The sequence below is a fragment of the Vombatus ursinus genome, unplaced genomic scaffold (genome assembly GCF_900497805.2).
Source record: "Vombatus ursinus unplaced genomic scaffold, bare-nosed wombat genome assembly UNPS02014821.1, whole genome shotgun sequence".
Lineage (NCBI taxonomy): Eukaryota > Metazoa > Chordata > Mammalia > Diprotodontia > Vombatidae > Vombatus > Vombatus ursinus.
Window position 1 is genome coordinate 3,721,221 of NW_020954599.1, and position 11,592 is coordinate 3,732,812.

The window sequence follows — 11,592 nt, forward strand, 5'->3', positions numbered from 1 at the left end:
TAGATAGATAGATAGATAGATAGATAGATAGATAGATAGATAGATAGGATAGGATAGGATAGACAGATAGGATAGATGGATGATGGATAGATGGATGGATGAATGGATGGATGGATGAATAAATAAATACTCTAAGTCTTCTCCTAGATGACAATCCTTCAAATATTTGCTCAGCTGTCCTGTTTTCCCTAAATCCTCTTCTCTATAATAAATATCTTCAGGTCTTTCAAACTATCCTCATATGACACGAGCTAAAGACCCTTCCTGATCTGCTGGCCCCTTGTCGAAACACTCTCCAGAACACTCCAGAACTCTCCAGACTATCACTGTTCCTCCCAAATAATGATTTCATAACTGAATATAGTATTCCAGATGTGATATGAACAGGACAGAATTGAGCAGAACTGTTATCTCCCTTGTCCTTAAAACTGTTCCTTAATATTGAAATCTCACTCTTTTTTGCTTGTTTGTTTTGCTTGCCATCTCATACAATTGATTTATATTGAGTTTGTAATTTACTGAAACCCACAGATATTTTTCAGGTGAATTGAAAGCAAGTGAATCTAGCAGACCTTGAGCAGTCAGTCAGCTATTACAGATGAACTACATCTTATGCTACTAAAAAAGTGCTAATAGCAATGGACATATATAGCACTTTAAGTTTTGCAAACCATTTTAAATGCATTATTTAATTTGATCTTCACAAAAACTCTGTAAAGTGTTACAAATAGCTATATCCTCGTTTTACAGACAGTAATTTGCCCAGAGTTCACATAATTAATGAATGTCTGAGGCAGAATTGTAACCCAGGACTTTCTAACTCCATACCCAGTACTCTATCTGCTACCTTAGATTGTCATAGTTGATGTGCCACTGATATTCATAGAAACATGGAGAATGGAATGTGATTTTTTTTTCTTTTTTTGGTGAGGCAATTGGAGTTAAGTGACTTTGCCCAGAGTCACACAGCTAGTGAGTGTTATGTGTCTGAGGCCAGATTTGAACTCAGGTCCTCCTGACTCTAGGCCCAGTGCTCTATCCACTGTGCCACCTAGCTGCCCCATGGAATGTGATTTTTCAAAGGATTCAATCAAGATGGTGCTATGTGGGCTGGATAATAATACACTTAGGTAGGGTGAGAACTGTTTGGATTGTTGGACCCAACGTGTAACCATGAAAGATTAGACGTCACCTTAGAAAGAGCTGTTGTGTCCCTGGGATCTCTGCTTTACACAAAGCAGTTAAATTTTATTAATGACTTCAGAAGAAGAAATAATAGCCAATATTTAGATAGGATTTTAAAGTTTTCAATGATTATTTTCTCATTTTATATACACAACAACCCTGGAAGGTAGGTGCATCCCCATTTAACAGATGAGGAAATTGTAGTAGGGTTTAAGTGACTTACTCAGGGTCACATAGCTATTAGGTATCTAAGGCCAGATCTGAATTTGAGTTTTCTTGACTCCATGTCCACCCCTCTCTCTACCACATTATCTATCTATCTCTAGGTTCATAGAAGCCTCTTATTAAATTTGGAAACACCACCACACCGGAAGGAATGGCTCTCATGCAAAACACATTTTTGATATGGTAGAACATTAGAGTGAATCTAATAAGATGACCTTTAATAGTGGTGGATAGAATCTTCAATTCTTGGCACTGTTAGGCACCTAAGAGGTCATCTACTCTAGCCCTTACTTGGATATGAACATTCTTAAATGTAACCAGCACCAGATTAAAATGTAATTGAGAAATATTAAATAAAATTAAAATGTAGTAGAATATGAGGTTTTCTTAGTTGACATGTAGCAGGTAGAGATTCTTATGTATGGTTTAGTGACCATGGTTTCTGTTTGAGTTTGACCCCAACATATCCCCCGAGTATGATTCTTCACTGAGACCAGTGACAGGCATCTCCAAAGGCATCTATTCTCCTTCTCAATCCTAATTGTTAAGAAAAAAAAATTTATTACTGCTGGAACATCTACCTGTTATTGCTAGTTCTCCACTCTGGGGCTAAGAAAAGCAGGTGCAATCAATCACCTGCATAAAACGTAGTTAGCCTTGAAGAGGGGATTGACCATCTTCAACAATTTTTAATGGTACCTATTTCAGAATATTTTCTGCTTGATTTTTATTGACTGGTGCTAGATCCTATGAAGAGGGATTTAAAAATGCACTTTTTTTTTCATCAGGCATTGTTCAGAAAAGTACTCCAATCTATTTTTTAAACTAATGGCCAATTCTATGAAGAAAGTCTGATCATCAATCAACCAAAAATATATCGGGACAATTTCTGAACAATATCCCTTAAAACTGCATTTTCCAAAAAAAAGAATGGTAAGAAGTTCATCAGTAAAGCTTGATTCTCTTGAATATCTTCATGAATTTAGCTCGGCTATGTCTTTTGGGCAGCTAGGCAGTGCAATGGATTGAGTGCCAGGCCAGGAGTCAGAAAGACTCATCTTGCTGAGTTGAAATCTGACCTCAGGCACTTACTAGACATGTGACTGTGGGCAAGTCACTTAACCCTGTTTGCCTCAGTTTTCTTATCTGTAAAATGAGCTGGAGAATGAAATGGCAAACCACTCCATTATCTTTGCCAAGAAAACTCCAAATGGAGTCAGACGCAACTGAACAACAACAATCTTTCAGGCAGAGTTGCCTATACAAAGGGCTAGATTGACCTCAAGAGGTAATGTCTGTCTCAGTCAGGAATGTCAGAGAAGGGATGATTTTTTAGATATGGATTAGACCAGATTGTGGGAACAGGAAAGAGGCCCTTCCAACCCAGCAGTCCTGTGATTCTATGAAATGCTGACCCTATTCAAAGACATCTAGAGGCCACAAAATATATTTTCCTTTGTGTTATTCCTTGTGTCTGTCGTGAGTTAACACATTGTTCTGGAATTCACGTACTGTTAGCACTATTTATAATAAGCCATGTCATCGACAGCTAGATTCTGGTCAGAACTGCCTGAGACTCCTGTCAGTAGGGTACAAATGAAGACGGACCAGGAGAACAGCATACTCTAGGTTCTCTCTCTTGCCACGTGAAATAAAGGACAGGTAAGGCCTAGGAGAAAGGATCTAAGAGTGAGACATTATCTTTTTCAACCTCTGCAATTTTTTTTCAGATATCGGAGGAGGGGAGAAAGAAAAAAAAGTACTGCCAGCTGAGAGAAGTAACCTGGATCTGTACATTTTGGTAGCAGCAATTCTTAAGAAAATTGGATCTCTTACTAGCCAATAAGCATTCTGATAAAAGTCAATGTATAAGATGGGAGTTGGAATTAACCAATAAAGGAAATGTTGGGAATCACATACTCATAAGATTATAAGGATTTAAAGCTAGAAGGAATCTTAGAGGATATCTAGTCTAACCTGCCCCTCCCCCCATTTTACAGTTAGGAAATAGGCCCAGTGAGATGAAATGACTTGCCTAAGGTTAAAAAAAAGTGACAAAACTCAGATTTGAACCCAGATCTCTGACTTCCACTAATTCATGGGGTTCTAAATTGAATTTTTAAAAATACTCTTACAGTAGACTGTAAGCTTCTCATTAGATCATAATCTTCTTGAAAACAAGAACTATTCATTTTTTTTTCTTTTTCTTTTCTTTTCTTCTTTTTTTTTTGTATTTCAATCCTCAGTACTTAGCATAGTACCTGGCATATAGTGGGTACTTAACAAAAGTTTATTGGTTGGTTAATTGAATGATTTAAAAGTTTATTAAAAGTTTTCTCCCTAAATTTTTCCTCTTTCCCAGCCTCTTTTCCACCTCAGATCATCCTTAGCTCTGAGGCCCTGTTCCCCTGATTGGTGACTGCCTGCCAAGGGTACCACTTCAAGAAGGGCCCCAACCTTCAAGCACTTCACCTTCTTGAATTGTTTTTCTCCTTGCTATTCAAGTAACAAAGTAACCTCTAAATAAGGGAAATTGTTCTCAATTTTATCACAATCACACACAATTATTGCTCAAGTCTTCTTGTTGGAACACAGTGTCCATGATTGAGGAAACCACTACCACCTGGTAGCAATGCAAGCAGGTTCAATTATAAGGGTAAAAAGAAAAACAATTTTAAAAGTTGAATACAAAAACCTAAAATAGTCAAAATGCCATTTGTCCTAACCGAAGCTTAAGAACTGTTATAGGATTTGGGTAGGCAAAAGGGCATGAGATAACAGGGTTTGTTTTGTGGGACTATAGAGGATTAAATGATGGAGATGGACAGAGGAGACAGGTAAGCCTAAAGGGCAAGTCCATGCTGGTCAGGATAACATTGCCAGATCTAATAGGGGTTTGCTATCACATTCTGCAAGAAAATGGTAAGATCTGATTTGCAGTGTTATATATGAACCTTTGTTATTAAGGTTATGCAATGAAAGCTTCTGCCTTCAAGCAGATAAGTTTGTAGGACAACCACACTGGCTATGTTTGCCTCATAAAGAGTTTGATAGAATGTTTTCAGTCTTTGTTTTTCAGAATGTGTATATATGTGCGTGTATACACATATTATATATAGAGACATATATGTAATAAGTATATGTATATATGCGTATATATTTACCCACCCTTTCCACTGTGCCCTCTGGAATGCCTGCTCCATATTTAATAAGCTCATTTTCATTTTAAACTTTTTTTTCTTTTCTCACTCCATCCATCTTCTGGCACTTACTGCAATTTGGTTCCCTCTTGATGTTTCATTCTCTCTGGCCACCCTTTCCAATACCACTTGGACTTTCAAAGGGGTGCAGGAGTATATGATTCCACAACTCTACTGGTGAGAAGGAAAGGGGAAGTCAGAATGATCGTCGCTCTTCCCTGCTGATTCCAAACTCTCATTGCACCACCAACACTCAGTAACCTTTCCTCCTTTGAGTAGAAACTCAAACAGAAACAGAAGTTAATAAATATTTATCACTGGATCAAGATTCTGGTGGCTACTACCTACTGGCCTCCAGGATATTCTCTTTCCTTCCTCAAGGACTTTCCTTCCTCAAGGCCTAGTGCACAGTCTTTCTGTCTTCCTCAGTTCCTGCCATTATACTTGGAGACTTCACCATACATTCTAATACTCTTTCACACACCCCAACTTCCTGATTCCTTAATTTATACATCTTCTTTGATCTACTTCTCTACCCAAACTCAACCACACAGAGAGAAGGTAATGTGATTGCTCTTACTATTATTCACACATGTTCCACTTCCATGTTTATGAGCTCTGAAACTCCTTCATCTGAGTATAATATTTTATCACATATATTTTCTTCTGCCTGACAATGCGCATCCCTATTTGCCCTCATCATGACATCTAAACTCTCCATCCTTCAGTGTCCTTGGAGTAATAATGTTTCCTACCTTCAGTCCTTTCCTATCTATCTGGGATAGCCTTGAGATAATGCTCTGTGTTCTTTTAGTTCTTTGGTGTTCAATAAGATTTGTGGTTTTGAAGGGGTGACATTGATTCATTGCTGCAGTAGGATGATTTTACACCTTTCACTAGCCGTACTCTTCCATGCCACTCCCTCCACTTAGCTATCAAATTTCTTCAGTCCTTGGTGTGATCTGAGGGACAGGTCAGATTCACAAATACAAGACCTAAAAAACAGTTTGGTGAGGGTCCCAGGGTATACTGCTGAAAACAGGCTGGTGAGATGGCAGGGATCTTGTCCTATTTACATCCATACATTAAAAAAACCTTTAAAGGAGAATGACCTTCCCACGATTATAAGCATCTTTCCAGGCTTTTGCTGGAGAGATGGGGTAGGGTGGGCAAGGTCAGGTCACCCTTCCCCCACTCAGGTTGTATGACAACTCCTCCCAAATGGCAGCAAGAGCCCCTACATAAAATTGAGCCTAGGTCTACAGTTGCCTCTTTTACTTTGTGTTTCTTTACCAGATGATAGGTGACTGAAGAGAAATCTTAAATTGGACCTGACTTGTCTTGAAGAAAAGCTCATGAATTTGAGAGACTGAATATCCATCAGTTGGAGCTGACTGGCCACAAGCAGAGTTTCTACTTCAAAAAAGATGGCCAATGAAAAGAGACTGAGCCCAAGCCATGACTTGGTTTATGAGAAAGCATAGACCTAGAATTGTTTGGACAGAGTAAAGCTGAAAAGAAATATGACAATGCGTATTCAGTAGTCTCAAAAACTTTCATATGTTTGTATTAACTTCCCAACCAAGTGTGACATCTCTAGACATTCTGATCTATATCTTACCGCTGGACCCAGATGGCTCTGGAAGAGAAAGTGAGGGATTTCCAGAAGCCACGATGGTGGAGTAAGAAGTAAGTTGCTCTCACTCTCCCTTATTGACCTCTGAATGCCCAGAAAATATCACTCCAGGAAAAACCCTAGAAGAGCTGAGCCAGCAGAAAGATGGGGTGCAGCAGCCTTGTAGCCAAGGAAGCTTGGTGGATTAAAGAGAAAGTCCCCTGTTACTCTAGGGGAGGGGGAGCAGTACAGGACAGGAGGCATCCCAGCAAGCCAGTGGCAAGCCCTGCCTCAACAAACCAGGGGGACATCCTGAGTGAGCCCCAGAGTGGTGGAGCAGGCAAGAGCCAACACCAGGACCCCGAGAGTGCCTCAGCACAGGCAGGGGAACCAGTAGACAGAAGCTCAGAAAACCACCATGTGTGGCAGCATTCTCGAGCAGTAAAATCTCCCAATGCTTCAGCACAACTCCAGGAAACACAAACCCAGGAGGTTTGTGTCTGCCAGCCTGCAGACATCCTCCAGCAGCCAAACATTCGAGTGCTTTAATGAAGCCTGGGTAAGCAAGTGTTCTCCAGGGGCCAGAATCCCAATCCCCCACCCCAAGAGCTCCAGTGTTGCTGAACCCAGCTTGGCACCAAGTAAGCTGCCAGACATCTACAACTTCCAGGTGCCAGCACCAGGGGCCCCAGCACACAAAGACAGGGACCAGGTCCTGGGCTCCCCACACAAGAAACTTGGGTCAGTACCCCTTGCTCTCCAGCAGGAGAGATCAATTTTAAAAGCTAGGAAATAGGCAAACACCATGAGCAAAAAGCAGAAATGGACAATGACCATAGACTCTTATGAGGACAGGGAAGATCAAGGCACAAATTCAGAAGAGGACAACATTGTCAATATACCCACAACCAAAACCTCAAAGGGGAGTATGAACTAGTCTCAAGCCAGTTGGAAGAACTCAAGAAGGATTTTAAAAGTTAAATAAGAGAGGTAGAAGAAAAAATGGGAAAAGAAAGGAGAGGTATGCAAAAGAGATTCAAAAGCTTGGAAAAGGAAGGAAAAAATTAACAGTAGAGAATGTCTTAAAAAATACAATTGGTCAAATGGAAAAAAAAATAAACTGAAAAAAACAAGTCCTTAAAAAGTAAAATTGACCAAATAGAAAAAGAGGCACAAAAACTCACTGAAGAGAAGAAATCCTTAAAAATTAAAATGGGGAGAGTAAAAGCAGTTACTTGCTTGAGCTCTCCCCCAAACCCCTCCAAATACCTGTAAAAATGGCTCTAAACAAATTCAAGAGCAGCAGAAGCCACAAAAAGAGTGAAACAAATTTCCAGCCCAAGACAACTTGGATGGTTGATAGGAAAGATCTATTGAACCAAGCTGGAAGAGGAGTGCAGTTCAACATGCGCCCCACAGGGAAAGACCAGGCCTCAGTGAACCTGGAGCAGTCCTCAGGGGATTGAATCAAGGGGAGCTGTGGTGGTTTCCAGACTTTTCAACCCACAAACACCAAAGACAACTTAGAAGGTCAGAAGGAAAGGCTTGTCAGACCACTGTGAGAGAGAAACTCAGTCCTGCCCCAGTCCCAGTGCAGCCCCAGGGCAGCGACTGCTTCTGGAGCTTTCAGCCCACAGATGGTGGGGGAACTGAGTGGCTAATCAGAGGAGGATTGCAAGGATCTCTTTGCTGGTGCTGAGACAGGATTCTCTTGCTTCGTCTATGCTTGGATCTGGGTTGCAGTTCTGGGTGGAGGTCCTGGGGCAAGGAGGAGTGCTGGCGTGGTGGGGCTTGTAGTGGTGGTAGAGAGGAAGTTCTCTTCACAGTTCTAAGGCAGAAAAGAGTGCTTGTTGTCACTTATAGACCAGAGCCTGGGCCAAGAAAGGAGTAAGCACCTAGCCCTTGATCATACCACATTGGAAGAACTGAAAATTTACAGGTCCATAGAAGTATCTCCAAAAAAAGCTGCACAAAACCCCAAAACTTGGGACAATACATTCTTGACACTGGAAGGAGACCCCTACCTTAACAAAGAGTTTATAACTCAAGTAATTGGCTGGGAACAAGAGCAGAGAGCAGAAAAAAACTCAGACTACACAATCTTATTTTGGTGACAAAGAAGATCAAAACATACAGCCAGAAGAAGACAATAAAGTCAAAGTTCCTACATCCAAAGCCTCCAAGAAAAATATGAATCAGTCCCAGGCCATGGAAGAGCTCAGAAAAGATTTTGAGAAGAAAGTAAGAGAAGCAGAGGGAAAACTGGGAATAGAAATGAGAGTGGTGCAAGAAAATCATGAAAAACAAGTCAACAGCTTGCTAAAGTAGTCCCAAAAAAAATACTGAAGAAAATAACACTTTAAAAAATAGCCTAACCCAAATGGCAAAAGAGGTTCAAAAACCCAAAGAGGAGAAGAATGCCTTAAAAAGCAGAACTGGCCAAATGGAAAAGGAAGTCCAAAAGTTCACTGAAGAAAATACTTTCTTAAAAATTAGACTGGAGCAAATGGAAGTTAATGACTTCATGAGAAATCAAGAAATTGTAAAACAAAACCAAAAGAATGAAAAAAATAGAAGATAATGTGAAATATCTCATTGGAAAAATGAATGACCTGGAAAATATATCCAGGACAGATCATTTAAAAATTATTGGACTATCTGAAAGCCATGATCAAAAAAAAAAAGAAGAGCCTGGACATCATCTTTCAAGAAATTATCAAAGAAAACTGCCCTGGTATTTTAGAACTAGACGGTAAAATAAAACTTGAAAGAATCCACTGAACACCTGCTAAAAAGGATCCCCAAAGGAAAACTTCTAGTAATATTGTATCCAAATTCCAGAGTTCCCAGGTCAAGGAGAAAATTTTGCAAGCAGCCAGAAAGATACAATTCAAGTATTGTGGAAACACAATCAGGATAACACAAGACTTAGCAGCTTCTATATTAAGTGACCAGAGAACTTGGAATATAATATTTCAGAGGTCAAAAGAGATAGGATTACAACCAAGAACCACCTACCCAGCAAAATTGAGTATAATCCTTCAGGAGGGAAATGGACATTCAGTGAAATAGAGGACTTTCAAGCATTCTTGATAAAAAGACCAAAGCTGAATAGAAAATTTGACTTTCAAAGCATGAAAAGATAAATAGGAAAGAGAAATCATAAGGGACTTATTAAAGTTGAACTGTTTACATTCCTGCATGGAAAGATGATTTGTAACTCATCAAACCTTTGTCAGTTTTAGGGTAGTTGAAGGGGAAAAAATTATGTGGATAGATAAATTGACAGAGAGAGGGCACAGCGTGAATTGAAGATGAAGGGGTGATATATAAAAAATAAAATTAAGGGATGATAGAGGATTATACTGGGAGAAAGAGAAAGGGAGAGGTAGAATGGGATAAATTATCTCACATAAAACAGACAAGCAAAAGTTTTTACAGTGGAGGAGAAGTGGGGGAAATTGAGAGGGAATGAGTGAATCTTATTCTTATCAGATTTGGCTTAAGGAAGGAATAACATACACATGCAAATGGGTATGGAAATCTATCTTACCCTACAAGAAAATGGGGGGGGAAGGGAATAAGAGAGTGGGAGGATGATAGAAGGAAGGGCAGATTGGGGGAGGGGGTAATCAGAAGTAAATACTTCTGAGGAGGGACAGAGTTGAAAGAGAGAATAGAATAAAGGAGGGGTGGGATAGGATGAAGGGAAATAGTTATTTTTTAACAACAGCAAAAAAGAAATTTTAATCTCTCTCAGTTTTACCTGGAACAGTTTGATGTCCTTGGCCAACTCCCTTGTATTTACTTATCTGTGTAGAATTCTATACTCCAAGTAGAATGTAAAATTCTTGAGAAAAGAATATTTTCATCATTATCTTTCCATCACTACTACACAGAACAGTGTTTTGCATATAGTAGGTACTTAGTCAATGTTAAATCCTTTACATGATCTTGAATTGTGACATACTGTATCAACACCTTCTTTTCTATCATCTCTCCATTTTTCCACGTCTTTCTTGTAAGCTCAAATCATGTGTCCTAGCATTTTTTATGCATAGATTTTTTTTGGCTAGGTAATTGGGGTCAAGTGACTTGCCAAGGGTCACAGAGCTAGTGAGTGTCATGTGTCTGAGATCAGATTTGAACTCAGGTCCTCCTGACTCCAGGGCCAGTGCTCTCTCCATTGTGCCATCTAGGTTCCCCTGCATAGATTTTTAAATAGGAAATTTACTTTGGCAAAATAGAGAAGGCTGAATTTACACAAATATTCTAAATGTAAATTTATAAATCAAGAAATGGGACAACATTATTAGAATGCAGGTAATGGTGAATAAGGAAAAGAGGAAATACATACACTGAAATACTTGATAAAAAGGGGCAAAAAAGTCTCTCAAATCTGTCTTCATAAAACAGATATTGAATGATTCCTCTGATTTATAATTTAAAATAAAATTTCTTAGAGTATATAGTAATGTATGCATGTGTATATATATACACATACATATATAGCATATATACATATAACATATATGTAGCATATATTATTAATACATACATACATACATATCACTAATACAAATACAAAGTTTACTGTTAACAATTTCCACTGAGCATACGTTTTCTCCGTTAAAGTTATTAAGTCTACAGATTTTGTGATTAAAAGTTAGCTATCTCAACCATGAAAAAAAAAAAGTAAAATGAGCCAAATGGAAATGGAAGTACAAAATCTAATAGAAGAAAACAATTTGTTAAAAATTAAAATTGGACAAGTGAAAGTTAATGACTCTACGAGAGATCAAGAATCAGTCAAACAGAAACAAAAGAATGAAAAAGTAGAAGGAAACACAAAATACCTCATTGGTAAAACAACTGACCTGGAAAATAGATCCAGGAGAGACAATTTAAAACTTATTGGTCTACCTGAAAAGCACAATGGAAAAAAGAGCCTGGATGGTATCTTTGAGGAAATCATCAAGGAAAACTGCCCTGAGGTCCTAGAACCAGAAAGTAAAATAGTCATCAAAAGAATCCACTGATCACCTCCTGAAGGAGATCCCAAATTGAAAATGCCAAGGAATATTGTAACCAAATTCCAAAATTACCAGGTCAAGCATAAAACATGGCAAGCAACCAGAAAGAAACAATTTAAATATCATGGAACCACAGTCAGGATTACACAGGACCTTGCAGCTTCTACATTAAAAGATCGGAGGGTGTAGAATACAAAATTCCATAAGGCAAAAAAGCTTGGACTACAACCAAGCACCAACAAACCAGTGAAATTGAGCATAATCTTTCAGGTGAGGAGATGGATATTCAAGGAAATAGAGGACTTCCAAACTTCCTGATGAAAAGACCAGAGCT